General features: G+C 36.2%; 1 protein-coding gene across 1 annotated transcript in view; it reads left to right on the top strand.

The window, feature by feature from the left end:
• Positions 1-1258: 1258 nt before the first annotated feature.
• pdm3 (pou domain motif 3) overlaps positions 1259-27802 on the top strand; it is a 1106201-nt gene continuing 1079657 nt past the window's right edge. Inside the window, exon 1 of the mRNA XM_069842807.1 lies at positions 1259-1381. The gene's annotated coding sequence lies outside the window, so the exon portion shown is untranslated. The remainder of the gene's footprint in view (positions 1382-27802) is intronic.

The following is a 27802-nucleotide window of genomic DNA, read 5'->3' on the forward strand; positions in this document are numbered from 1 at the left end:
TTAGGACAATTGTATTATCAAAACTGACTTACGAACAAAAGTGTGATTTAAAGAACAAATGACCGACTCCCTTGCTGTCAATGAAGGACACAACCAAAAGACAGACGCATACTTACGTAATGATACTAATATTGTGATTTCTCTAAGTATGACAGGGAGTGAGCTAATGTTATACGTATACGTGTCTATTTGTTAAGAGATATGTGTAAACCATGAAATCATATTTTACTACGTACCATTTGAGGTCATGCCTTATTGGTGTTACTTACGATGTTCCAACCAATCTTCGACTGCTGACTTGAAATTGACTACTATTTATTTTAAGACTGTATTTTTGTAATACGTTTTCTTATATTGCATGAAAGAAAACTTGAGTTAGCTTCCCCTGCTCAAAATTTCATGCTACGCCACTGAAAGTTACCCAGCATTTGCTCGTATTGAGTTGAGGGAAAACCCCGGGAAAAACCTCAACCAGGTAACTTGCTCCAACCGGGATTCGAATTGAAGTGTGTTGAAACGCCTTTTGTGTACTGCGAATGCTCGCGAGTAACTAAATCTTGTTGGAACGATCCTACTATTTCGCAGTAGCACCATTTCATCTACATCCATTAAACCCACTCATATTCTATAACAACCTTTCTAGTTTGAGAAAGAATGTTGTACCTCCAGTACTACTAACTACAGTATCTTTGCGTCGCTGTATTCCTTGAATTAAATCCAACGTCACCAGACGTGAAGACTGAATATCAGTTTGTGGATGATAGATGGCGGAGAACGGAGTTGTGCAGGAAGTTTAGACCAGGTTCGAAAACCCCTCTTAAATATTGGACCAGAAATGGCGACCAGTTTAGACCATTTTCTTTACGTTTGGTTTAGGTAGATGGCAGCATACACACATACGATCGAGCATAATATCAACATCGGGTCACAAGACCTCATAACGTGCAGCATAGTGTTAAACCAACAAAAACGTAACGTAACAAGTGTTACTAACCAAGAAGACGAAGTGAGTGCTTTATAATAGAATATTACGAGTTTGGGTGAAGTGAAATAGTGCGGTAGTGTTCGTATCAGATTCACAAATCCTAAATGTAAGGAAAATGTTTACGTAAATTAGATGCTAAATAAAACTAGGCCTACAACACAAAAACAGTTCAGAAACTTATGGAAATAGAAACAGACTAAGTGAATACGTGCCACACTAAAGAAAGTGATTTTGAAATCTATTGAACAAGAAGGACTTGTACGAGACGATCAACATGGACAAATGAACTATTTAGGACGTAGAGTTTATGTATGCTGTTTGCAGCCACCATGTGGTACCAATTGAAGACACCTTGAATCATCTTTATACTGGCCAGAGTTGATGCGGTCTACAAAGGTGAGTAGTTGATTAATGTCAATTCTGTTTACATGGAAGTAGGACTAGGGGCTGCTACGTGACAGTAAAGTTGTATCTTGCTATTCTCCTTTCTTCACTGTCAGGTCAATCGAAAGCCTTCACCAGCCACGGAACGAATATTGCACACTTTTATCACTGCCAATGTGGCGCTATAAACCTATTTTCAATACTTTTATCACAACCACAATACATTTCAAATCTTATTGTATATATAGAATTATCACTACAGTAACACATTTTGTATATCACGAAACATGTAAAATGTAATTATTGTGAAAGTCGCCATTGCTTCTTCGAATTAGTAGTATTAGTACGATCCACTAGACAGAAACCGACACGACTGGCAGAGCCGGAAATACATGAAAACGAAATGATAGTAAATATGAGGTATGTTACTACAGGTGTGTAGTCTTATGTGACAGGTTAGATTAGGTTTGATTAGGTGTGTATTATGTGACAGGTTAGGTTAGGTTTGATTAGGTGTGTATTATGTGACAGGTTAGGTTATGTTTGATTAGGTGTGTATTATGTGACAGGTTAGGTTAGGTTTGATTAGGTGTGTATTATGTGACAGGTTAGGTTTGATTAGGTGTGTATTATGCGACAGGTTAGTTTAGGTTTTATTATATGTGTAGTATTATGAGAAAGGTTAGGTTTGGTTTGATTTGTAGTATTATCACTATGTTGGCAACACTGAAACCCACTGTTACATTAAAGAAATACATTTTGTATATCACGAAACATGTAAAATATAATTGTTATGAAATTCGTCATTGCTTCTTCGAATTAGTAATATTAGTACGATCCACTAGATGGAAACCGACACGACTGGCAGAGCCGGAAATACATGAAAACGATATGATACTAAATGTGAGGAATGTTACTACAGGTGTGTAGTCTTATGTGACAGGTTAGGTTAGGTTTGATTAGGTGTGTATTATGTGACAGGTTAGGTTAGGTTGGATTAGGTGTGTATTATGTGACAGGTTAGGTTACGTTTAATTAGGTGTGTATTATGTGACAGGTTAGGTTAGGTTTGATTAGGTGTGTAATATTATGAGAAAGGTTAGGTTACGTTTCATTAGGTGTGTAGTATTATTACTATGTTGGCAACACTGAAACCCACTGTTACATTAAAGAAATATGGCGGTATTCTTCGTTCAAGCACTATGATTTTCGTATATAAGTAAGGTACGTATTTAGGGCGGGCTTACAGCTCTCCTAGTGATCACATGAATTTCTACTAATCAGTACTATAAATACAAGGCACTCAAGGTATTTTTTATTTATTTATTAGTGACTGGGACAAAAGAAAGTTTCACCGTCAGTTATATACTACACGTATAGCATTATTTTATTCCAAAACGTACCCGGTACTTAAGTAAAAGTAATTTCAAAATTGTAGCTCACTACTCCAAAGACACGATGTGATCACTTGATCACTGCGAAAGCTACTTATAAATCCATTCATCCTCCGTCACGAATCTAAATCAATCAGATTAAGACTTTATATGCACCACCTTAGTAGGACAAAAACTTAATACTGACAGTTTTTATGCTCACTTCGAAAGTGCAGCCCATTCTGCTGCTAGGTAGTCTCTGTCGTGCTACACGTTCCACTTAGCTCAAATCTTTTTTGTCGTAAAATTCAAAGCGATTGGTCTCTTCGCGGAATAGCATATATCAGCAGTGCAGTCATATGCAAGTGGCTGAAATGATTCTGTGGGTTGACTTTGTTGCCATATCAGATGTATTTTCTGCACTGATACAAGTTTCCTTTGCAAATGACACGGCATTCCCACATACTGGGTGTTCATTTCAAAGTGTGTCATGACGTCACTGTTGTTGGGTCACCGATTTGAAGCGAGTTTCAGCTGATATGTTAGAGAAGTTGCCTATTATTTAAGGCGTTCTTCAATCTGAACTTGAGAACGTGTACGGTGTAACTTGAACGTCGTAGCAACAGATGGCGGTCTGAACGGTCTGTGTGCTACCATAACCTCTTTCGAACTGTGTTTTGCGCCGGCAAGTCGTACGCAGGGTATTTGTTATCATCGGTTGCGTACGGTAACATTCCACAACACAAATCAAATGCTCCGTGTCCATGTTGACGTCGAAGTTAATGTCAACAAATACGTAAGTAATCGTGTTAACCCTCTCCCCATATCCCGACAGTACGTATTTCCAAACAGTTCACATTCCTGCCACTACCGGCGTTATCGTACGTATCGGTACGTACTCTTCAGAATGAACGCCGTACTTGCTAGGCAACTTCTCTGCCTCTTAGGTTATACACATGAGCTGCGGAAGTGTAGGAAGATTGAATTCTCTAGGCTCATCAACTAGCCACATGACGGCATACAGCGAGCCAAGACACATTTTGAACTGAACACCCAGTAGTGTGTTATGCACCTATGTAAAGACGACGCCATCTCTCCTCCTGCTGAACCTCCTCCAAGATGACGCGCAACGAAATCATTTGGTTCCTTCTTCAGTAACAAATTGTATTGTGAGCTCACCACGCGTGTAAAGTAGGCCTAATTGAGAAACCAAAATAAGCTGATCGCACACAAACATGATGAGGAAGGAAGCCAGAGTGAACTGCAACTTCGTAATACCCAACAGAATAAATACTCGATTCCAGTGCATGAGGCAGGTTCTGATATCTAAGCAAGTATAACAAATCACAGTATAGGTTGCGAACTTATTTGATTACTGACAACTTTATAAACAACTTCACTTTTTAACGAAACATTTTTAACCTTGCTTCCGACAGCCCTAGGTCTGCGTAAAATAGGAAGGAAAATATTTTATTTACTCAGATTTTATCGTTAGAATCGAATTGAGCTAGGTGTAAACGGTCTGCTAATATCGCCTCAAACTAGTTTCGTTTTAGGTCGGAAGAAGCAATAGGTAATAGAAATTGAACAAAAAGTAGTCTACGTATCCCACCGAATTTCCTTCACTGAAAGAGTTTAATAAGTAGACTTCGAAGTCGCTGTGTTATTCTGTGTGTGCTTACAAAGCAGCTGCCGAGTATCTAGCCCTCCCTCTCATACACAGATCATGTCAGATGGGACTTCTGCAATACTAGCAAGGAAAGAAATTAAATTTCGTCTGAAGGACAAACGTAAATATTAAGTTGGTCGGAATGCTGTATACCAGCCGTGGTGAAAATGTGACTCACGAGCACATTGTGGCTCGCAATGATAGCTGTGTATTTCTCTTGCTTCCTACTACCACAACTCCCACCCTCTCACTTACTGCAGTCAAACTCCGTTCCGTTTATACAGGGACATCATTTTATTTTTACATCAATTTTTATTGTACCTGAGTTTTTGAATGTACTTCACTCCCACCCCTTCAACTAATGAGTTCAACCGTCCTCCATACAGATCCAAGACCGCATATACAGTCATAGTAAACAGTATGTTCCAAAAATATGTTCGCGTTTTCCAGTGACGAAAGAGCTTTCAATATTGAATCATTTTCTCACAGGTACTGTCGTCCATTTCCCTACGTCGCATCCCGGTTTCCCCCACCCGCTTCTATTCGCCTTTCAGTAAAAGCTAGTGACCGGGCTGTCTTAGCTCTTTTCTGAGAACATTAATTTCTGTTAGGAATTGGACGTCTACGTAATATTATGCCCATACAATTGTTTAAAATAACTTAAATAAAAGGGCATCGTTAAGTAATTAACTGTCACGTGATTTCCTCCCTTTCTACGACCCTATGACATAAGCACTTGGACGGACAGTAGATAGCATGTCTGAGTAATTTTATCTTTTCTGATCGGGCAGAAGTGAAGATTGAATTTACAGTACGTAAGGTACTCTTTTATAGAGTAGGTACAGAATTATTTCAACATGAGTTACTGGTACGAAGGATTAAACTGGTAATTGGAATTAGGTACAATAGTCTATAGTGTGATAATATGCACATTACAAGTGAAGCCTGTATCGAAATGAACGGCCACCATTAAAAAAATGTGTTTAAATATACATATTATGATTATTTTTCAATTTAACTTCATTCTCTATATTGTACGCTAATGTGCTTTAGACAGTATACAGTAATATACACTGCATAATGAATACGTCCACATGGACAGCTCAGTTCATGAATAAAAACACTCATTGTTAATACTATACTGTATTTTTTTCAAACAAATCCTAATGAAAATGATCAAACTCAAAATCGCGGTATTTCCTAGTTTACGTAAATGGATGAACTACTTTTCTTCCCTCCTATAACTAGTAAAGTGATTTGTTTGTATAGTACGCCAGTATCATCGAATTCCAGGCGTGGAAGGGAGTAGCAAACGGCGTTGATCCGGAGGTATAGCCAGGTTAATATTAAAAATGTTAGTAAAAATAAAATGATGTCCCTGTATTTGTCTCTGACCTGCGAGTGTCGTAACGTCGCAATGTCTCTCTCGAAACCATGTACCTCTACAAAAACGAAAGTTTCGAGTAGGATGGGAGGACACATTTTTTGGTCGTAATATGATGAGAATATTAAATGTATGATTTGTTCACAAGTATTACGAGGAAAACGGTTGTATAACATAAAACGACATTATACTACATGTTACTGATGAAACATTAAAAGATTAAGTGTTATTATCAGGGAACGGATTTATATGGACTAAAAATATATGAAATATGTAAATATATATGTAGTTATTTTTACCAAAATATGGAATTAAATATGGATTTTTACCAAAATATGGAATTAAATATGGACTTAAAATTATAAAAAAATGACTATGTACGTTAAATATTGGTACATTTTAATCAAACTAAACAAAAAATATAATGGACGTACCTTATCTTCCAATGTAGTTTCAACAAAACACAATTTTTATTGTCTGTTACCATAACAATAGGTTACAAACATTTCTTTCAAGTGCTGAAAAGTGAATCTTCTTCTATTGTCTCTGAGGATAGATTTATACTGACTAAAAGAGCGTTCGACGTCACAAGAAGTAACTGGTACATAATTCAATTTCACAATGTCTGCTGGGGATAAGTCCAAGTTAATCTTCACTGTTGATTCACCACTCATCACAGCAACAACCTTTTGTAGTTCTTCATATCCAGGGTTTTTTGAAAGTACAGTGTCCACCTTAGCTCTTACTGCATCTGCAACTTTACCTCTACCACGATTCAGTTGTTCCACAGTACTATTTATAATTTCAAAACTTTCAGATAGTGAAAGGTGCCTATTTTGGAGACTTTTGAGCGTTTTTATGATGCATGAAAATGTATGCTGAATGTGAGCTAAGTCATTCTTCACACTTATGTCACAGGTAACTGTTTTCGCAGTATCAATTGAGACTGCATCTTCAGAGTCCAATGCAAGGAGAACATTGTTAATAGAGTCTATATGTTCGGCATAATATTCAACTGCTTCTAGCCATGTACCCCATCTAGTTAAAATTGGCTTTGGTGGCAATGGAATTTCAGGGTACATTTCTTTCAACACGTTAACTCTACTGGGAGCTTTGAGAAATACTTTTTTCACTGATGAAATCAACAAATCTACTTTAGGGAAATTGTCTCTGACCACTTCTGCCACACGATGAAATGCATGCGCCACACAAGTAAAATGAGTCAATTTAGGATATACAACAGATAATGCTTGTCCAGCTTTGACCATATAAGGGGCAGCATCGCTAATAAAGAATAACACATTATCGTACATAATACCCTTTGGCCACAGGATACCCATAGCTTCGTTGAACAGTTTAACTATAGTTTTGTTATTGCACTTTTCTAGAACATCACAATGTAAAAGAATTCGTTCAGAATATTGTTCACTTAACAAACCGATAACTACATTACCAACAAGTCTACCTTCTTTGTCGGGAGTCTCATCAATGGAAACCCAAATTGAACTATCTTTAATTTCATCTCTTATCTTCTGTATTGTCTCATCGTAGATGGATGGAGCATACGTCTTCCTAAGTGTTGACTCATCCGGGATTGTATGTTGAGTATATTTTTCAAGGAATTCCCTGAAGACCTTATTCTTTAGTTTGTAGAGAGGAATATCAGCAGAGATGAGAGAACGGCACAGGTCGATGTTAAACTCAGATCTTACATTCGATGTTGTTGGTTGTGTTAAAAACAATTGTCTCTGCTTGGAATTTAGTTGTTTGTTGGCCTGATGTTTACTAGTTGTAATGTGTTGTTGCACCAGGAACTTTTGTGTAGATGATACTGCACACTGACACAAATTACAAAATAATATTTTATTGTCAGTTGATAAACCATCTTCTTTAAATTCTGAAATGTAACTTGTTAGTTTTGATTTTAAATTGACTGAATGACGTACTTTTGGCATATTTACCGTCTTTATAGTATGATTTACAAAACTGAACCTATGTGTACTCTGACTGGCATTTAACTGTTGAGCTGCACAACTGAAGTCTGTTAAAAATTTTAAATTAAATTAATACAGTTTTGTAACTTACTTTCCCATTGTTGATAGGACTGCTAATTTTCAAATAACTCTGATGTTAAAGGGATTACTGAACATGTGTTTAAATCTCTATTGTTGAAATGTATTTTTAAAAGTTAATGGAATTTTGTTTTGTTTTATTGTTAAACCTAATATAATATGGACTGTTTTATATGAAATATGGAAAATATATGGAAATTAACGAAAATATGTACTAAACTCTAAAATATGGAAAAATATGGAAAATAAAAGTAGGATTTTTCAACCCTACACATTGTGAAACATAAAGATAATGCAAAATATAAATTATATTAGCTTTATAAGTAAATATGTATTTACATATAAATCCTTCCCCTGGTTATTATTATTATTACTACTATTATTATTATTATTATTATTATTATTATTATTATTATCATTATTATTATCTCTGTACGTCGATCTTTTTTCAGCAGATGTACGAATAATGCGGCTAGATCTTTCATTTAAATTCACAGATTTACAATGTGATGTTAAATGAAAGCTAGATGTAAGGACTTGACAAATGTTGAACTTTTCAAATCTTTACCAAAAAATAAATATCCGAAGCTTCGTTTCTTTCGCTTGCTCTGTTGAAGCCATGTTCGCTACAACTTACGTTTGTGAAAAATTATTTTCAACAATGAAAACAGTAAAAACGAAATTTAGATCACGACTGACAGACAAATACCTTCGTGATCAACTACGACTGGCAGTAAGTGACATAATTCCTGATTTCGAAACTCTGTCGCAGAGACATTCTGAAGACAGTTAATTTTAGGTTGTGATATTGTTCATTTCTTTCTTCGTTACACGTACTAAACATTAGTTTGTAGCCTTACACTGTATAAAATTATATTTAAGTGCTTGACGTAAGGAAAATGAAAATCTGTTAATAAGTCAGACAGTTGCTTCACTTCCCCTTCGGGTGTCCGCCTCCCTCCATAGGTGCTATGCACGTTGCAGGTTACACAGTGGCTCGGCGCACGATCACATTTTCGCCACGGCTGCTGTATATTGTGTTATCGTCTGTCGGGTGTAAGAAACGTAATATTTTTCTTAGGCAAATAATAGTTATACAGGGCAATACTATTTACAAAGGCACATTCTATAATAATAGGAGCAGTAGTTGTAGTAATAGCAATAATAATAGCGATAATTTTTATCAGAATATCGGAAGACACACCATTTGTAATTGCACATAAATTACAACGAAGCGACACAATAACAGTAATTATTTCTGTAAGTAGGTTATTTTACGACGCTTTATCAACGTCTTAGGTACAGTAATTATAAGATCTAGACCACAGAAATAGACTTGTCTGAGAATAGTAAGATTACTATAAAAGAAAGAACATTTAGATAAAACATTTAGGGTGCTATGCATTTGATTACTTGTACAGGATCCATATCATATCATGTCGCTAACACTAATTTATGAATCCGAAAAACGTTAGTTCGCTGATCATCCACCGGAAGCCTGCGCTAAGGATGTCTATGAATATTAGCCCTTTGAAGATAATATGTAAACCTAACCCCCTAAGGCTATAAGTAAAACTCATGTTCGGGGGGACAACTGAGCAGAGTACGAAGGAACTAAGATAATATTATGTTGTTAAAATGAGAATAATTCAAGTATTGTATTTAGTAAGAATTTAATATTAGTAAGAACTTAGAAAATTACCCTCGGGGATGACGACGACATGGACACCACTAAAACGTCTTCTGGACCCGGTCTAAGTGTAACCAAAACGGGTCATCAATGGCCTAAATTCATATTTAGAAGAAGAAGAAAAAGATGATGACGACGATGATGAAGTTAGAAAGGAAGGTTTGTAGGTTAAATTGATAACAAAATAGAGTAAGCAGAGAACCGGAGGAATTAAAAGGAAGTACCGGTGTCACAAATTTACAAGATATTTATTTAAATTATAGAGTATATTAAATACAATATATTCACTCTAATTTTAATCACACATTCTAAGTAGCTCCAATCACTAATTTAGATTTATACGTTATAATTTTTAGTATGGGTACAGGTACGCCTACTTAAGAATCATGGCATTACAAATTTTAGTCCATAATTATTAAGGCTGTATTTTCTGTCTACAGTTGTGACTCATTTTGCTTTTCAAATAAAATATACTTGTTTCTACTTGTAAGGTTTTATCTTATGGGAGGAATTTAATAATTTTAAAATTTGTTCCAAATAAATTGTTTTTCACATCGCAATGTCTTCACGTTGTCCAAACTGTCCAGCTTCAGTGCCAGCACGTGCGAAACTTCCAACGAGTGGCAGACAGACAGCGCAGTGGATAGATCCGATAGATCAGCCGTGGCGACAACGTGACTCGCGAGACATTGTGGCTCGCTGTGATAGCTGTGCATTTTGCTTGCTTCTAATCTACGAAAGTTTCAAGCAGGATGGGAGGACGCATTTTTTTGCTGTCAATATAATGAGAATATTAAATGTATGATTTGTTCACAAGTATTACGAGGAAAACGGTTGTATAACATAAAACGGCATTATACTACATGTTACTGATGAAACATTAAAAGGTTAAGTGTTATCATCATCATCATCATCATCATCATCATCATCATCATCTCTGTACGTCGACCCTTTTTCAGCAGAGATGTACGAATAATGCGGTTAGCTCTTCAATTTGAACTCACTGATTTACAATGTGATGTCAAATGAAAGCTAGATGTAAGGACTTGACAAATTTTTAACTTTCAAATCTTTGCCAAAAAATAAATATCCGAAGCTTCGTTCTTTCCCTTGCTCCGTTGAAGCCATGTTCGCTACAACTTACGTCTGTGAAAAATTATTTTCAACAATTAAAATAGTAAAAACCAAATTTAGATCACGACTGACAGACAAATACCTTCGTGATCAACTACGACTGGCAGTAAGTGACATAATTCCTGATTTTGAAACTTTGTCGCAGAGACATTCTCAAGACAATTTTAGGTTGTGATATTGTGTCCTATGTTTTCTTGTTCATTTCTTTCTTCGTTACACGTACTAAACATTAGTTTGTAGCCTTGTACTGTATAAAATTAAGGAAAATGAAAATCCGTTAATAAGTCAGACAGTTGCTTCACTTCCCCTTCGGGTGTCCGCCTCCCTCCATAGGTGCTATGCACGTTGCAGGTTACACAGTGGCTCGGCGCACGATTACATTTTCGCCACCCTTGCGATAGATGGAAAAAGTAAACAAGTCCTAGCCTGTTCCCCCTCCTCTCTCCATACTCTGCTATCTGTTAACCTGTATCTCTCCGACTGGGGTCTGAACTTCGAAGTCCAGTTATAACTAAAGTCATGTCATATTTCTCACTCATATAAACAGGCCATTTGAAAGCAGCAGTTCATATAGCTAGTAAATATGTCCTCGAGTTGGATTACAAGTTCAAGAAGCAGATAGTGTACAGGCAGGTTGTAGTAGTATTAGTTGTTGTTTAGTCAACTGTCCGAAGACAAGTCTGAACCTCACAAGTGTCACCAAGAAGGCACCAATTATGAGACAACTAGGCCAGGAGATAATGGGGTAGGGTGGCCAATTCCTTTCCCTCCTGCATTGCATACATCGCCGATTAACTACATGTTACACTAGTGAGACTTCAGATGCATACGAACAATTCCGTGGTCTTCGGGTAAAGAGGAATGTCAAAATTTGACCAAAATGGGTTATATATTTATACCGTTATAATCCTGAAAGCGTGTTCTTTAGTTGGATATAAGGAAACAAGAGATATCCCTGTTAGAAATTTGTTAAATCCACGTGTGTAAAAGGACACAGAGCTCTAAAGTAATAATTTGATTTGGGTAAAAGGAAATATATAAATTATTTCCTTACGCACAGTTTGGTGGCATTAAATACAAAATTTCCCATTGTGCAATTTTAAGGCACTGTATCATTTCTAAGGTATATTAATATGTTCCAGCACATAAATATGTTCTGTTGGCACTGTGATTCCTCCCTAAATAGCAGTAAAATTTTTCTGAGTTATGAGTTAAGATGTCTTTGGGGAGGCCGAGACGTAGATGGGGGGATAATATTAAAATGGACTTGACGGAGGTGGGATATGATGATAGAGACTGGATTAATCTTGCACAGGATAGGGACCGCTGGCAATCTTCTGCGCCACAAGTACAGAATTGGGCGCGAAAAACCGGCGCACCCGCCCTAGCTTACTTGTTCCGAGACTAAAAATTAATTAATGCGAGATAATCAATATGAAAATGAAGCGTTCGAAATGCTGGGTGTGGGAGAAAGACCAGGTGAGTGCGAGTGCCTGGGTTTTCGTGCCCAATCACTACAATGAAAACCCTCGGACCCACGGGCACTCGACCCAGAGCTCCTCATCTGGTCCTCGCGATCACCGAGCTGTTTGATAGTCTGCTACAGCGGTGGCGAAAATGTAGTCGTGCGCCGAGCCACTGTGTAACCTGCAACGTGCATAGCACCTATGGAGGGAGGCGGACACCCGAAGGGGAAGTGAAGCAACTGTCTGACTTATTAACGGATTTTCATTTTCCTTAATTTTATACAGTACAAGGCTACAAACTAATGTTTAGTACGTGTAACGAAGAAAGAAATTAACAATATCACAACCTAAAATTAACTGTCTTCAGAATGTCTCTGCGATAAAGTTTCAAAATCAGGAATTATGTCACTTACTGCCAGTCGTAGTTGATCACGAAGGTATTTGTCTGTCAGTCGTGATCTAAATTTGGTTTTTACTATTTTAATTGTTGAAAATAATTTTTCACAAACGTAAGTTGTAGCGAACATGGCTTCAACAGAGCAAGCGAAAGAACGAAGCTTCGGATATTTATTTTTTGGCAAAGATTTGAAAGTTCAACATTTGTCAAGTCCTTACATCTAGCTTTCATTTAACATCACATAGTAAATCAGTGAGTTCAAATTGAAGAGCTAACCGCATTATTCGTACATCTGCTGAAAAAGGTCGACGTACAGATATGATGATGATGATGATGATGATAATGATAACAACAATAACACTTAACCTTGTAATGTTTCATCAGTAACATGTATAATGCCGTTTTATGTTATACAACCGTTTTCCTCGTAATACTTGCGAACAAATCATACATTTAATATTCTCATCATATTGATAGCAAAAAAATGCGTCCTCCCATCCTACTTGGAACTTTCGTACATGGTTTCGAGAGAGACATATGCCACTAGCAGGTCAGAGACAAATATAAATGGAACGGAGTTTGACTCCAGTGAGTGAGAGGGTGGGGGTTGGCGGAGGTTAGAAGCAAGCGAAAAGCACAGTTATCACTGCGAGGCACAATGTCTCACGAGTCACGTTCTCGCCACGGCTGGTCTTCTATATAAGTTGGCTATTCTTTTTATGTACCCAAATTGTTAAATTTTTTTGAAAGTTTTTAGAACATTGTTTTGTGAATATTCTGAAGCTGAACTTTTTGTTTCTTTATATATGAAAGTAGTAATTCACTTTTTGCGGTTCTTTAAAAAGTAGTATGATGATCATAAGCGGTCATTTTTAACTTAACTGTGGTATGACGTGATTTTGTAGGGTTTGTCTGAGGCATCTGAAATTGTGGACCGAAGATCGCATGACCCGAAGCAGCTGCTGCTGAATTTAACATGAACGTTGCAGGACAAACGTCCGTCACACAATCAGTACATTCAGTGTTGGGAGATCGTCCTGGGTTATCCATGTTAAATTCAACAGCTAATTGCCTTTGGGTGGTAGCCACTCGTCCAACATAACCAATTATTTCTACCTGATGACCAGTTCTTAGTTACAGCACATTGTGTCAGACGAGAAACAATGGGCACATTGATTTCAGACATTTTATACATACTGTATGTTGTAAACGACTCGATATGAGATGTAAGGTTATTTTGCTTCCTCTATAATTATGCCACAGAAACAACGGATTGGCAGAATGAATGATACGGGAAACAACCGGAGCAGAGCCTCGGCAGTATCGCTAAGTTGTTGGCTGTACGCGGGCCTAGGGCTACGCCGCCAGTCAGCCGGTAAAAATTGTTACCATTAATTTATTTTACACGGCCTACACAGCACGTAGGTGGTTCCCGCTTCCTATTTTTTCTTTGTATTCTAATAATATTCATTGACGATTATTTTACGTAGGCTTAATGCACTATTATAGCTTCCATTCTTTCACTACTCGTCATTCTTTCTGCCAATTGACAGGAGAAAAAAAAGCAAACAGGGTGGAAGTGAAATAACCCTGCAGATTTTGAGAGTGAATAGCTCATATTTGTAACAAAAAAGTGCAATACCGTATTGGTGGAAAGTTCATAGTTTTCTCAACAGTAATCTCACTAGAGATTTTGATTTATCTAGAGAAAATCAAAACTCGAGTGGGATTTAATTGACTATTACACGATTAGAAGAAAGTACATAAAGATTAGAAGTAACGAAGTACTCCAATACAATAAAATATTAATTGGCTTGCGAAAATACAACTGTCTTGAAATGTATTATTGTACCATCTCTACATTACGCTAGATGGCATTAGTGTTTTATGATGATGTTTTCTTGTTACTGGTATCAGTTGTGCCAACTATGGAATCATCATTGAACTCTGTGGGCGGTTACTAGTCAAGAAGGCTTTGTTGATTCAGTTTCATTTTTATTAAAACATTTGCGTACCATTTCAATCATCCGGATCCCAAGCAATCAACGTCACTTGACAGATGATTTTCAATAAATCTTAGTATTAAACAATCTCTGATACGTGACTATCCATAATATCATATAGCAGAAGCTATAACAAACATAACCTAAATAATATAAACAAGTGTTAGAAAAGTTTTAATTAGGGATGATGAAATAAACAAGACACGTTTTAATTAACGATGATGAAATAAAAAATAAGCATGGATAATTTTAAAAGAAACAATTATTGAAAGTACAATTTTCATATTTGATTGTTTTAGTGGTTGGTGGTTCAGTTGATGTTATATTGGACGTGTGCGTAAAAGAAGTGAACTCGTTGGTGTACATGGTGTATCCCTCAACTTATTCAGGATTTCCGAATGGTGCTCTTCATATATGACCAGTGATCTTTATTAATTCTTGTTTTTGAATGCCAAAATGCGAGTCATATTTGGAAATGATGTGAATCGACTGGAGTGGTTTGTAATTTTCTGTTTTTTGACGTCCAGATCAGTGCAGTTTGAAATGTTGGTAAACAAAGAAACAAATGCTAGGATAGTGATAAATATAAACAAATGCTAGGGACACGATAAAATTAAACAAATGCTAGGAACGCGATAAAAATGTGCGATAAGCAGCCATGATTGGTTGAAAGACGTTCTTTCGTACCGTTTTATTGGTCGAAAGTAGTGTGACTTAGTAAAAGTGTAATAGTCAGAAAAAAAGTTTTATCTGAAATGTTTAACACCCTCTTATTCGGTAACTATGCGAGTAGGATGGTGATTTTTATCCATATCGATAGAAAATCCAATAAAGAATCATTTATTCCTGTGGCGTATTTCCATAGCGTGGACGGTTTTCGTATAAATTTAATTTAAAAACCATTAATTTTAAGTCACTGAACACAAAGTCACAGTTTGCGATTATTTTTGCAGCTAGATATGGAAATTTTACACATCACACCAAAAAGTTCACAGTTAAACATCCTAGAACAGTACGAAATATACTGGGTGTTCAGTTCAAAATGTGTCATGGCTCGCTGTATGTCGTCATGTGGCTAGCCGATGAGCCTAGAGAATTCAATCTTCCTACACTTCCGCAGAGGCGTATTACCTAAATGCGAGAGAAGTTGCCTAGCAAGTACGGCGTTCATTCTGAAGATTACTTACCGATACGTACGGTAACGCCAGTAGTGGCAAGAATGTGAACTGTTTGGAAACACGTACTGAAGTGAGTTTTTTTTCTTACTGTCGGGATATGGGGAGAGGGTTAAGACGATTACTTACGTATCTGTTAACTTGGACGGTCAACATGGACACGGAGCATTTTGATTTGTGTTGTGGAATGTTGCCGTACGCAATCGATGATAACAAATACCCTGCGTACGACTTGCCGCGCAAAACACAGTTCGAAAGAGGTTATGATAGCACACAGACTTACAGACCGCCATCTGTTGCTACGACATTCAAGTTATACCGTACACGTTCTCAAGTTCAGATTGAAGGCCTTGATTAATAGGCAACTGCTCTGACATAAAAGCTGAAACTCGCTTCAAATCGCTGACTCACAACAGTGACGTCATGACACACTTTGAAATGAACACCCAGTATAAGAATACAATAGCACACCCACAATATATACTTAACACACAACTACAGTTCGATACGCACACATTTGACGTCATAATACATCATAACACACAAACAGCCAACCCCCACCATAGGAGCAACACACCCCCACCCCCTACCATCGACAACTGCACATCGCAGAGTCAAGATCACCAGTAGTTCAAGAGACACTGAAGACGACGACACATAGCGTCGAAACGGGCCGTCTGTCTGTCGAAGGTAAATACCTTTTTTAACAATTTTAACACTTTTAACGTATGACAAAGTAAATTTTATGTTTTTGACAAAGTGTTAACGAGAACTTTAATCAATGATATTATTTACATTTTTATTTTCTTCACGAAATAGTCCTAATAAATGTCAATCGAGGTCTGAGATTTATCGGCGAATCTCAGACCTCTCGTGACATTACTACAGATAAAATTATGCTCGTATTTCATATTTGGATTTGGTAGAAAGCAGCTGTAAAGTAGAAGTTGCTTGTCTTGCTCCAGTTACTACAGTAGATCTCTTTCCTACACGGCTCTGTATGATGGAGCTCGGATTAACCGGCCTGTAGAAAGTAATAAGGCGCTGATTGGTTTAATCACAGGGCAACTCAGTCGATTAACCTCTGGGCAAGGCGGTTGTAGTGCAAACAACACTGACTCCGCTGCGTACGGGTGGAGCTATTACTGGAGCAGCTGTTTAAACTTATTGCATGTAATGATTCTTAAGGTCCAAAATTGTTTATTGTCAAGAACTGCCGTGCAGCCAGGGCGAGTAACCATAAAACTTAAGGGTTTCGCATTGTTACAACTTTCAATAGAGGTGGACTAGGCCACTGTCCTCATATCTCCATCTCTTTCTGAAGTGTCTGTGCAAACATTTTCCCTATGCTACCTGGTTTACAGTTAGAAAATAACAGTACTATTGTGCTTTGAAGTAAGCAATTTTCGAGCGAGAAATATTGTCGGAATTTTTAGTATGAGTTCGTATTAACAATAGTAATATAAGTTACAAGAGCGGTATGTTGAATTTTTCATGGTCGAGGAAAAGATTGAAAAAGCGAAACGTAGTTGAGCTTTTTTAATTTCTGAGAACATGAAAACAAACATACCGCTCGTGTATCTACATTATTTTGTGCGAAGATCGTTTATTACATACCTGAAAGACGAATTTCTAATTAGTTGCAATGAAATCTCCATGTTGGTTTCTGTTTAATGACGCCAACTTCGGAACACCAAAATATCTATCTTCAACATTGTTGCTGTAAAATGTTTTCTGTGTTTACTATACTCCAGCAGGCCGTGATATACGTCTGTCTCCCCCCCCCCCCAGTCTATAAATGCGAACTTAAAACAAACGGTAAGGTTATGTAAGGATTTATTTTTCATTTTAATATTGTAACAATATTATTTATATAACATATTGCAGTAATAACATCGGCATCTGGAATCTTGTTGATTTTTTCACGGCTTCCTTAATGTTACTTGTATCAGGGATGCAATAATTTTTGTGGAGTAGTAGACTTTACTTAATTTTTGCAAATATTTAAAAACAATAATTAACATTGCAATTTAGGTGAAATTGCAGTGGTAAGTTTCCAATTTATAATTATTACTATGTTAAACGTCTCTAAAAATAATATGTTAAAAGCCTAAAGCAGTAAAATGAATGTCGCGCTTAAGCGGTAAGAAGAGGGAAATTGTTGTGTGTTACGTTGGGAATACTGAATGTGGTATTTCACACTTACCGCGTATTGGTTCTGTGCGGAAAACAAGCAAATACGCACGATCTCGCACAAAATAATAAATAATATCAACTACAACCGATTAATTTTAATCGACTCGATTATTCGATTAAATATTTTGATCGATTAATCTTACAACAGAAATTGATCGATTAATGGATTAAATCCCACAATACTAGTTAGCACACTCTCTTCCTGACCGGGCGTCCCGAGTTCGATTCCCTGTGGAGTTAATGAAGAAATTTTTCTTCATACGAGTACCACGACACCGAGTGTATCCCTTACCTGCTGGTTGAGTGCAAGAGAAGGCCTTACGACCTTAACTCTACCAGCTAAAATAAATTATTATTATTATTATTATTATTATTATTATTATTATTATTATTATTATTATTATTATTATTATTAACTTGCTATTATTCTGTGTTATCTTGGACGTGATCTTGCTTCGTGTCAGTAACACGTTCAAGGAAACTCGCATTTTGCAATGATCTGCTGTACGTTAGAACATTAGACAAATGAAAAGGTGACACCATGCCTCTGTTCCATTAAAGTATTCAATACAATAAAAATTACAATCGAAATCTAATGCCAAGTATAGGGTTGTATCTTTCTCTTCCACAAAATTATGTATAACATCATACATTACAATGGACAACAAATTTTGTTTTTCCGATACAGTCTTACGAGTTCAGCAGGCCAAGCCGTTTGTTGTGCTATCATCATTTGTTTTCTTCAGTTTTGAGTTCTCATTTTGTGAATAATGGGTCGCTTAACGGGCAAAGACAAGATTTTCAATAAACATTTGCACCAATATGATAATTTATCTGCCGTCAAATTGTGAGGAACTACGCTCAACGAGAATGGTCTGTTTCAAGCGTACAACGATTGATTAGCAAGATACGGACATGATATCCCTCCTGAGAGATTATTGCGTGAAAGATCGCATTTCTCAGATTCTCTGATGGTTTCCGCTGGAGTTTCAAACGAGATCTTAATCCTATGGACTATTTTGTATGGAGTCAACTACAAAAAGCAGTTTACTACAAAACAAGAATTCGTAATATTGAACATTTAAGACAACGCCTTCTTGAACGTTGGGATCGGCTTGATCAAAGACAGTGCTATTGGATAATGAAGAAGACGCCTACAAATGGTTGTGCGGGCAAATGGCGGTCATATAGAGGATCATTTTTTAATTTTGATTATTTGAAAGATATTAATTATTATTTATTTTTCCAACATTCAGTTTCTGCATTTTGAAGTAATAAATTGTCTTCAAAAACCACATTTTTCGGATCATTGTGTATTGACCTCCATAAGATTTTAATTGAGCCTCAAAAACATAACAGAAAGTCCTGCCCATCTTTAAAGTCTACTCTTTCCAACAGTATATTCATTATAAATTAATGTTATGCATTTCCGAAAATAGAGTATTTCTAATTTTGTGCCTATTTTGGCCCACTCTGTGTATAATGTTCAAAGTGTTATATTTCGCCAAATTGCTAGAAGTCAATATTATAGGAAATTTTGTTCTTGCTTGGCTTTTTTTATTTGTGGCATATCATGTCCCAGTTACATAACTTAAATTTTCAAATTTACTTTCTGAACACATGTGGAGTAAATAATGCAGTGTAGGGGAGTAGTGGGTACAGTGAGACACAAAATATTAAGACATATGTATGCAAGTGATAATTCAAGTATTTTTAAAATCAAGTGCAATAGAAATACACATTAAAACATGCAGTATAATAATACATAAAGAAAAATGTAAATAGATAAAGGACATAATAATACAATACGAGTTTGTCAAAAAAATGAAAATGTCTCACTGTTCCCATTCAGGAGTGTACAGTGAGACACCACAGTGTCTATTAACGGACATTGAAATAATTTACATTTATTTCAAAAGAAAGGAAAGGTTTCTGTCTCTTTATCTTGACATGTTCTGTAGTCTTATTTAGAATCATTCTGATGTCTGACTTCGAAACCATTGAAACATCTGGAACATTTGGAAAAGTGAATTTTCCATGACATTTAAAACTTTTGCGAAAAAATGAAATTAATTTTTGGTGACAACAAAGCTTATAATTATAAGAATTTAATGTAATTCTTTATTATTTTTTAACATTTTCGTAAGTTTTGTAAATAATTTTTTATTTATGAAACCATTAAAACGTAATGTATCCATTATTTTAAGCTACAGTTCCTAAAATGGTTACTAGTATGTTCATTTTTAATGTTCGTTACTGGTAAATGTATTATAATTACAGTTTGTTTTTGCAAATCATTGGTACATGGGAACAGTGAGACGTCTCAGTGTACCCCTCAATGGCATGTCTCACTGTTCCCTTTACGCATGGTTCATTTAAAAATGACGCCATCACTTCAAAATTAAAACAAGAAAGACCAAACTTTGCCAAACATAATCTCAAATACCATAGCATTAGGTCACAAGAGAGTCATATTTATATCTCATTTGTATATCCAATATAACCTTCATTAAATACAAGCCAAAATTTTACTTCTAGAGTGAAAAATTACGAGTTATTTTTTCATCATTCGCCTTTATAACTAGAATCAAATAGAGTATGAAAATACTGTTACTTTACTCATGCAACATGCAACTGCACTGTTACCAACATCTCAATATCAAAATTTACCATCTAATAAAATGTCTCACTGTTCCCCCTGTCTTACTGTACTCACTTCTCCCCTATATCTCAGAAATTTAGAAGAGTTTACTTATTCTAGGGGCACAAAAACTGTCACTGTAATAACCTATGTATCGTAAATGGATAGTATGTCATAGGCAGTTATTGAAAAAAAAAATAATTTGAAAGAGTTGTCAGTTGTTCAGGTAGATGAGAACCACGCATTTTCGTGATGCTGAAAGACATCATGTCCAGCTTTGTCGCTACATCAGCCGATGGGCTGACTGCATGCAGCAATGAAAACCAAAGCAGGGATAGCCTGGAAGCAAATGCCTCGTGGGAACCATATCTTCAATGGACAATATTTTCTCTCGGAAAATTTTACATGACATTCGACAATCAAAACGCAGAACTTCTGAACATGTGACCTGTAGGTTTATTTTTAGAATAGCAAACACTGGAAAACATGAAGTTGAAATATTATGTGTGAGTATATGTATACAGTCAAATAACTAAAACTAAGATTTCGAACGACCTTTTTGTACAACATCAGTATTTTTAAAAGCTCCTGGTAGCAATACATTCAGTTTTTAATTGTGTCGGGACAAAAGTCAGGAACCTGCTTCCAGTAGCGGACGGTGGGTTTGAAAGTTGAGGAGGCCAAGACGTGACTGATGAGAATAGAAAAATATAAGACCTGTGACGTACCTCATTACCAAGCGCAGAATTTATAGGTTTTAAGAAACTAAAATTAGGTTTTCCAATTTATGTTTTAGGATTGTAAATCTTATGCTTATGAAATTATTTATTTATTTATTTTTATTTATTTAACCTGGTAGAGATAAGGCCATCAGGCCTTCTCTTCCCCTCTACCAGGGGATTACAACTACAATATTAAGAATACAATTACAATTATAATTACAATTAATATTAAATTTACAAATACAATAAAAATCAAAGTACTAAAAGATTAACTGATTAATAAAAGCTAGACAGTTTATTGTAAAAGTTAAGAAGAGAGAAGCATTTCTTTTATTGATTAAGTAAAAATTAAACCTACTCTACGCAGTAAGAAAATGCTTAATAAGTTTGCTTTTGAACGCTACTAAATTCCGACAGTCTCTGATGTCACTGGGTAGGGTATTCCACAAACGCGAGAGTGAGATTGTGTATGATGATGAATACGATGATATCTTATGTGTTGGTATGGCTAGTATGCGGCTATTTTGCGTCCGTGTGAAGAGATTATGATATGATGACGGGTAACTGAAACGGGAGGCAAGGTAGGTAGGTGTAGAAGTGTGAAGGACTTGGAAAAGGAGAACAAGAGAATGAAAATTTCTACGTTCGTTAAGCCGTAGCCAGTTTAGAGTTTATATGATTTTAAGGGGAAAAAAATACAAATGAACAAAGGCCTACTGTTAATATATTACAAAGGCTTGGTAAAGATTGCCTCTCTTTAGGACATTTTAAATCCTAACCTACGAATTAGGTTTTTTTAGGTCATATTAGATTTAAGAATGTTGCTCTTTGCTACATAAAACGAATAAGAAAAGCAATATTTCGAGAGTAACGAGATAGCAACAAAATTGATTCGAACCTAGAATCCGGGGCTTGCTCATTACTATTACAGAGTCTAATTTTACAGAAAATTCACTAGACGATCCTCTTTTTTCGCAAACCGATCAATTAGGTCACAACATACTGAATAGCTGCTACTAGAAGAAGCTAGAGACAAATCTGCATTTGTTTCTAAACTCTCGATATAATTAAAATACTGTATAAGTAAATACATCTCGTAACACAAAAGAAAAAAATAACAGGAACAACCTCAAACAAGAGAAAAATCTAACATAAAAGAAAATTTTTACTCAGGGAGAGAAAATTAACAAGTGACTTAAATTTCTAAAACCAAGAAGAGAGAAAGAGAGAGAGAGCTTCCCAATACAGCCGAAACCGGCCGTGACTATAGCAGTACAGTTGTCAGCGGTGGGTAGTACGTCTCCAAATCGGCTCCCCTCACGCGTTTTAGTCAAGTTTAAACACTCCGCTAACCAGCTATCTTATTGGTTGAACTGCTGTTGTCATGGTTACCGGGGAGTAGCGTCATGTAGCCGACTCCTCTCTCCCGCTCTCGCTTAGACACTGCAGGCTGCTAGATGTCGACTATACAGGTTACAGCGCTATCTGTTATTTTTCAGTACGAATTATTTGTACTAGCTACAGTATAGCGAGCGGGCATCTCCAACTGGATGTGGTCGACTTTACGTAACTTACATCTTAGTCGTAGTGAATAGTAAAATTAATATAAAAGAAAAATGTTCGTCATTTGCTGTAACTTGTCTGTGATCTTAATTCAGCTGGAATTATTACTACCATATTGTGTTCTGGTAAAATATCAGGGGAGGCTCGGCCTCCCTTGCCTCCCCTGCATCCCCTGAAAATCCGCCGCTGCCTGCTTGCGATCTGCGGAATAGTATTAAGTGCTGAAACGAAGACTCCCGCTGACCTTTATGTCTTTTGGTGGGTTACGTAACATTAGAGATTCTTTATTGGTATTAGCTTCAAAACCTTGTAAGATCCTCTTGTAGACCCTTGAGCCCCAAAGCCAGACTAGTGATTATTAGGGGTAAGACGTTCATACCAAAAAATAGTTTTCAAGTTGAGTGAGGCCTCGGATATACGTAGGTTACGTCACTGTCTTCTGTGTATACTATACTCTGTTCACGTAAACAACTCACAGCACCTGCAAGTGTGGACGGATGACTTTCGTAACTACATGTACAACAATTTTTACAGTAAAGAAACAGTTTAATTAAGTCCTAACGTTTGCAGTAGAGTCTTCTTTAGCGATTTTTAATATGGAAAATTTAAATTTTGCAATTAAATGAAGTTGAATATATCTAATAATTCAAGATCTGCTGGTAATCATTTACGTCAACAAATGGAGAAAACAGATACTGCAAATTATGATATGTGGAAATATAATCTACAAATCTAATATTAGTTCACGGACACTGTTCGAAATATTATATTATATTATACTATGTTACATTACTGTATATTATATTATATTATACTTACTTGCTTTTAAGGAACCCGGAGGTTCATTGCCGCCCTCACATAAGCCCGCCATTGGTCCCTATCCTGAGCAAATACTTTTAGGTAGGCCGAGACGTAGATGGGAAGATAATATTAAAATGGATTTGAGGGAGATGGGATATGATGATAGAGAATGGATTAATCTTGCTCAGGATAGGGACCAATGGCGGGCTTATGTGAGGGCGGCAATGTACCTCCGGGTTCCTTAAAAACCAGTAAGTAAGTAAATATTCCAAGTGAAGAACTGTTCCTTGTTTTGATTGATTTGTTCACGATGTAATTCCGGCCTTCAAGCTTGAGGTGAGAAACGACATCAATATTTAACTACTTTCAGTATGACTAATAAATGGGAACTGTCATAAATATAATATTTAATAGAATAATAATCCCTGGCCACACTGGTTCTTTGTCACTTTGTCCCCCCTGCAAGTTCGTATACAAATATACCCTCTTTCTGAATACATGTACCCGTTTGTCCATATATCTGTTTGTTAAACATGGAAAACAAGTTGATAATTAAGAGCGTGTACAATGAACTCTATAATTACCATGTGTACAGTATACGCAGTGTTCAAATAATTAACAATTAACAAACACTTGTTCTGCATGTTTAGTGTAAATTAAGGATTACGAATATTGTTTTGTATTCAGTTTAATGAATTTAGAATATAACTAAGTTATATTTTAGTCCGATTACAGCTGCAGTTCCAATCAGATTTACATTGACTTCACGTTCTCATCGTCATGGAAGTAAACTTTCTGAAAATTAAATTAGTTTGTTATCGATATTTTTCAGAACATTTTATCAGATCTCTTACCATAACCTTACACTCGCCTAAACTGTTTAGAAAGAATTTGTAAGGTTAAATAAATATTTACTGCACTTCTTTGCGACACGAGTGATAGTGTGTCTGTGAAGGATCCAGAATCGGAGCCCAATACAGTATTGAAGTTATCCAACTTTTAAGCCGTAGCTATTCCGTATAGGTCAGTTTCTGTCTGATGCTTTTCCAATTCACTGTGGGCTAAAGCAGGGAGATGCACTATCACCTTTACTTTTTAACTTCGCTCTAGAGTATGCCATTAGGAAAGTCCAGGATAACAGGCAGGGTTTGGAATTGAACGGGTTACATCAGCTGCTTGTCTATGCGGATGACGTGAATATGTTAGGAGAAAATCCACAAACGATTAAGGAAAACGCGGAAATTCTACTTGAAGCAAGTAAAAAGATAGGGTTGGAAGTAAATCCCGAAATGTACGAAATGGAACTATAGAAGTTGGAGCTTTATACTTGGAAGAGGTGCAAATATTCAAGTATCTTGGAGCAACAGTAACAAATATAAATGACACTCGGGAGAAAATTAAACGCAGAATAAATACGGGAAATGCGTGTTATTATTCGGTTGAGAAACTTTTATCATCCAGTCTGCTGTCAAAAAATCTGAAAGTTAGAATTTATAAAACAGTTATATTACCGGTTCTTCTGTATGGTTGTGAAACTTGGACTCTCACTTTGAGAGAGGAACAGAGATTGAGGGTTTTTGAGAATAAGGTTCTTAGGAAAATATTTGGGGCTAAGAGGGATGAAGTTACAGGAGAATGGAGAAAGTTACACAACGCAGAACTGCACGCATTGTATCCTTCACCTGATATAATTAGGAACATTAAATCCAGACGTTTGAGATGGGCAGGGCATGTAGAACGAATCCAGATATGCATATAGAGTGTTAGTTGGGAGGCCGGCGGGAAAAAGACCTTTGGGGAGGCCGAGACGTAGATGGGAAGATAATATTAAAATAGATTTGAGGGAGGTGGTATATGATGATAGAGACTGGATTAATCTTGCTCAGAATAGGACCAATGGCGGGCTTATGAGAGGACGGCAATGAACCTCCGGGTTCCTTAAAAGCCAGTAAGTAAGTAAGTAAGATTCCTTGTTAATTTTCACTTGACCTATATTGCCTGGTTTCACATAATGCCGAATGTCTTGTGTTAAGTCATAACCCTACCAGAACTTGCTCTGGTTTGACTGAAGACTAATAATCAAACACTAGTTTACTGATTGATATTTGTTAGAAATATTAGTCACAATTTTTTTTTCGTGCGGAAGATTTTAAGAAGAGAACAATTAAAGAGTAGAAAGGAACTATTTCCGACAGATAATTTCTTGCTTGTGGGACTAAATTGATTTGAGAGTACAAAAAGTAATTTGGGAGACCAGTTTGGTGGCAAAAAGTTATGTTTTAAAGTGCTTATGTACACCACTAGGATGGCCTACTGTAGTCTTAAAATGATTTAAGTAATTGAGACGTGCCCTGGAATAATAACTTAACGTACCTTACGTTGTTTTCCCGTTTCAAGCATATACTTAATTCTTAATAACACCTTTCCCTTCTGACAAAATAATATTTTTATTTTGCTCCAACCAACAAACACAGCACCCTCTAAAAACATTTGAAGGTTGTTCTGTGCAAAACTGTTGTTCCAGATGTATAATTTTTGATGCCATGTATTTCAAATTCAAGATTTTGTAGTTAAGTTCTTGTTTCAGAGAACGTCTCAATTTATGATAATCAATAACCACTAAAAAGTATTAATGATGCCTTACTAATTTTACGATCAATTAGAGGAGATAATGGAAGCATGGTCTTCAACTTCAGTGCAAAGACGCTTATGAAGCATAAGTCACACAGTAGGCTACATGTTGCTGCTTACAAGACAAAATAATAGTTACCTTTCCAATTTTGTGAACATAATAATAATAATAATAATAATAATAATAATAATAATAATAATAATAATAATAATACTTACTTACAAATGGCTTTCAAGAAACCCGCAGGTTCATTGCCGCCCTCACATAAGCCCGCCATTGGTCCCTATCCTGAGCAACATTAATCCACTCTCTATCATCATATCCCACCTCCGTCAAATCCATTTTAATATTATCCTCCCATCTACGTCTCGGCCTCCCTAAAGGTATTTTTCCCTCCGGTCTCCCAACTGACAATCTATATGCATTTCTGGATTCGTCCATAAGTGCTACATGCCCTGCCCATCTCAAACGTCTGGATTTAATGTTCCTAATTATGTCAGGTGAAGAATACAATGCGTGCAGTTCTGTGTCGATCAATTAAATTATCGATATATATATCGTTTCTATTATTCCTATTTGTCGATTGAAATATCATTACAAATAATTTATCAGCATATCAATAACAACCTCATAAAATTACTTACAAAAACACTCCCAAAATTAATATACAATTATGAAAAAAAAAAAATATATATATATATAAATAAAAAGTTATTGGATTAACAATATTTCCACCATTACAATTACATATATATATATAAACACTAAATATAAACATTTACATAGAGATAATAAATTTTACAGGAGAAAAAGTTCGTCCAAAGGGCTGGACTCTGGAAGAGTACCCAAAACGTTCATTGCATTTCCGCGTTGAATAGCAATACTTAAGCGTTGACGCAAATAAGTAGTGCAACGGCGATCACCAGTAATGGAGATCAAAATTTGGCCGATTTGAGATACCAAAACTTCAGCGTCATGACTTCAAGGACCGAAGGTCTCCACAGCAAAGGGGACAAAGATATAATTGTCTAAAAGATGAGCATATTTATTGACCTTTTTCTTCACGGCTAATTCAGCAGCAGATGCTGCGTGACTGGAGGTATTCGGCAAGAGTGATGGAGCTAGAGTGTCAACGCAAGTGGAGTCCCAAATTAAAGATTTTCCTCTAGACCATGGAATCAAGGTCAGACCATCGGGTCGTTTACCATCTGCGCGACTAATACCTGGTGGTTCCAAAAGAGACGGGATGCCACAAGAAGTCAGAGATATTTTAATGATATCATTGAGTGATGTATGTCTGGGAATGCGACCCTTGCTTTATCCCTCTTAGCCCCAAATATTTTCCTAAGCACCTTATTCTCAAACGCCCTTAACCTATGTCCCTCTCTCAAAGTGAGAGTCCAAGTTTCACAACCATACTGAACAACCGGTAATATAACTGTTTTATAAATTCTAACTTTCAGATTAATAATAATAATAATAATAATAATAACAGTAATAATAATAATAGTAATA

Source organism: Periplaneta americana, chromosome 13 (assembly GCF_040183065.1).
Source record: "Periplaneta americana isolate PAMFEO1 chromosome 13, P.americana_PAMFEO1_priV1, whole genome shotgun sequence".
Lineage (NCBI taxonomy): Eukaryota > Metazoa > Arthropoda > Insecta > Blattodea > Blattidae > Periplaneta > Periplaneta americana.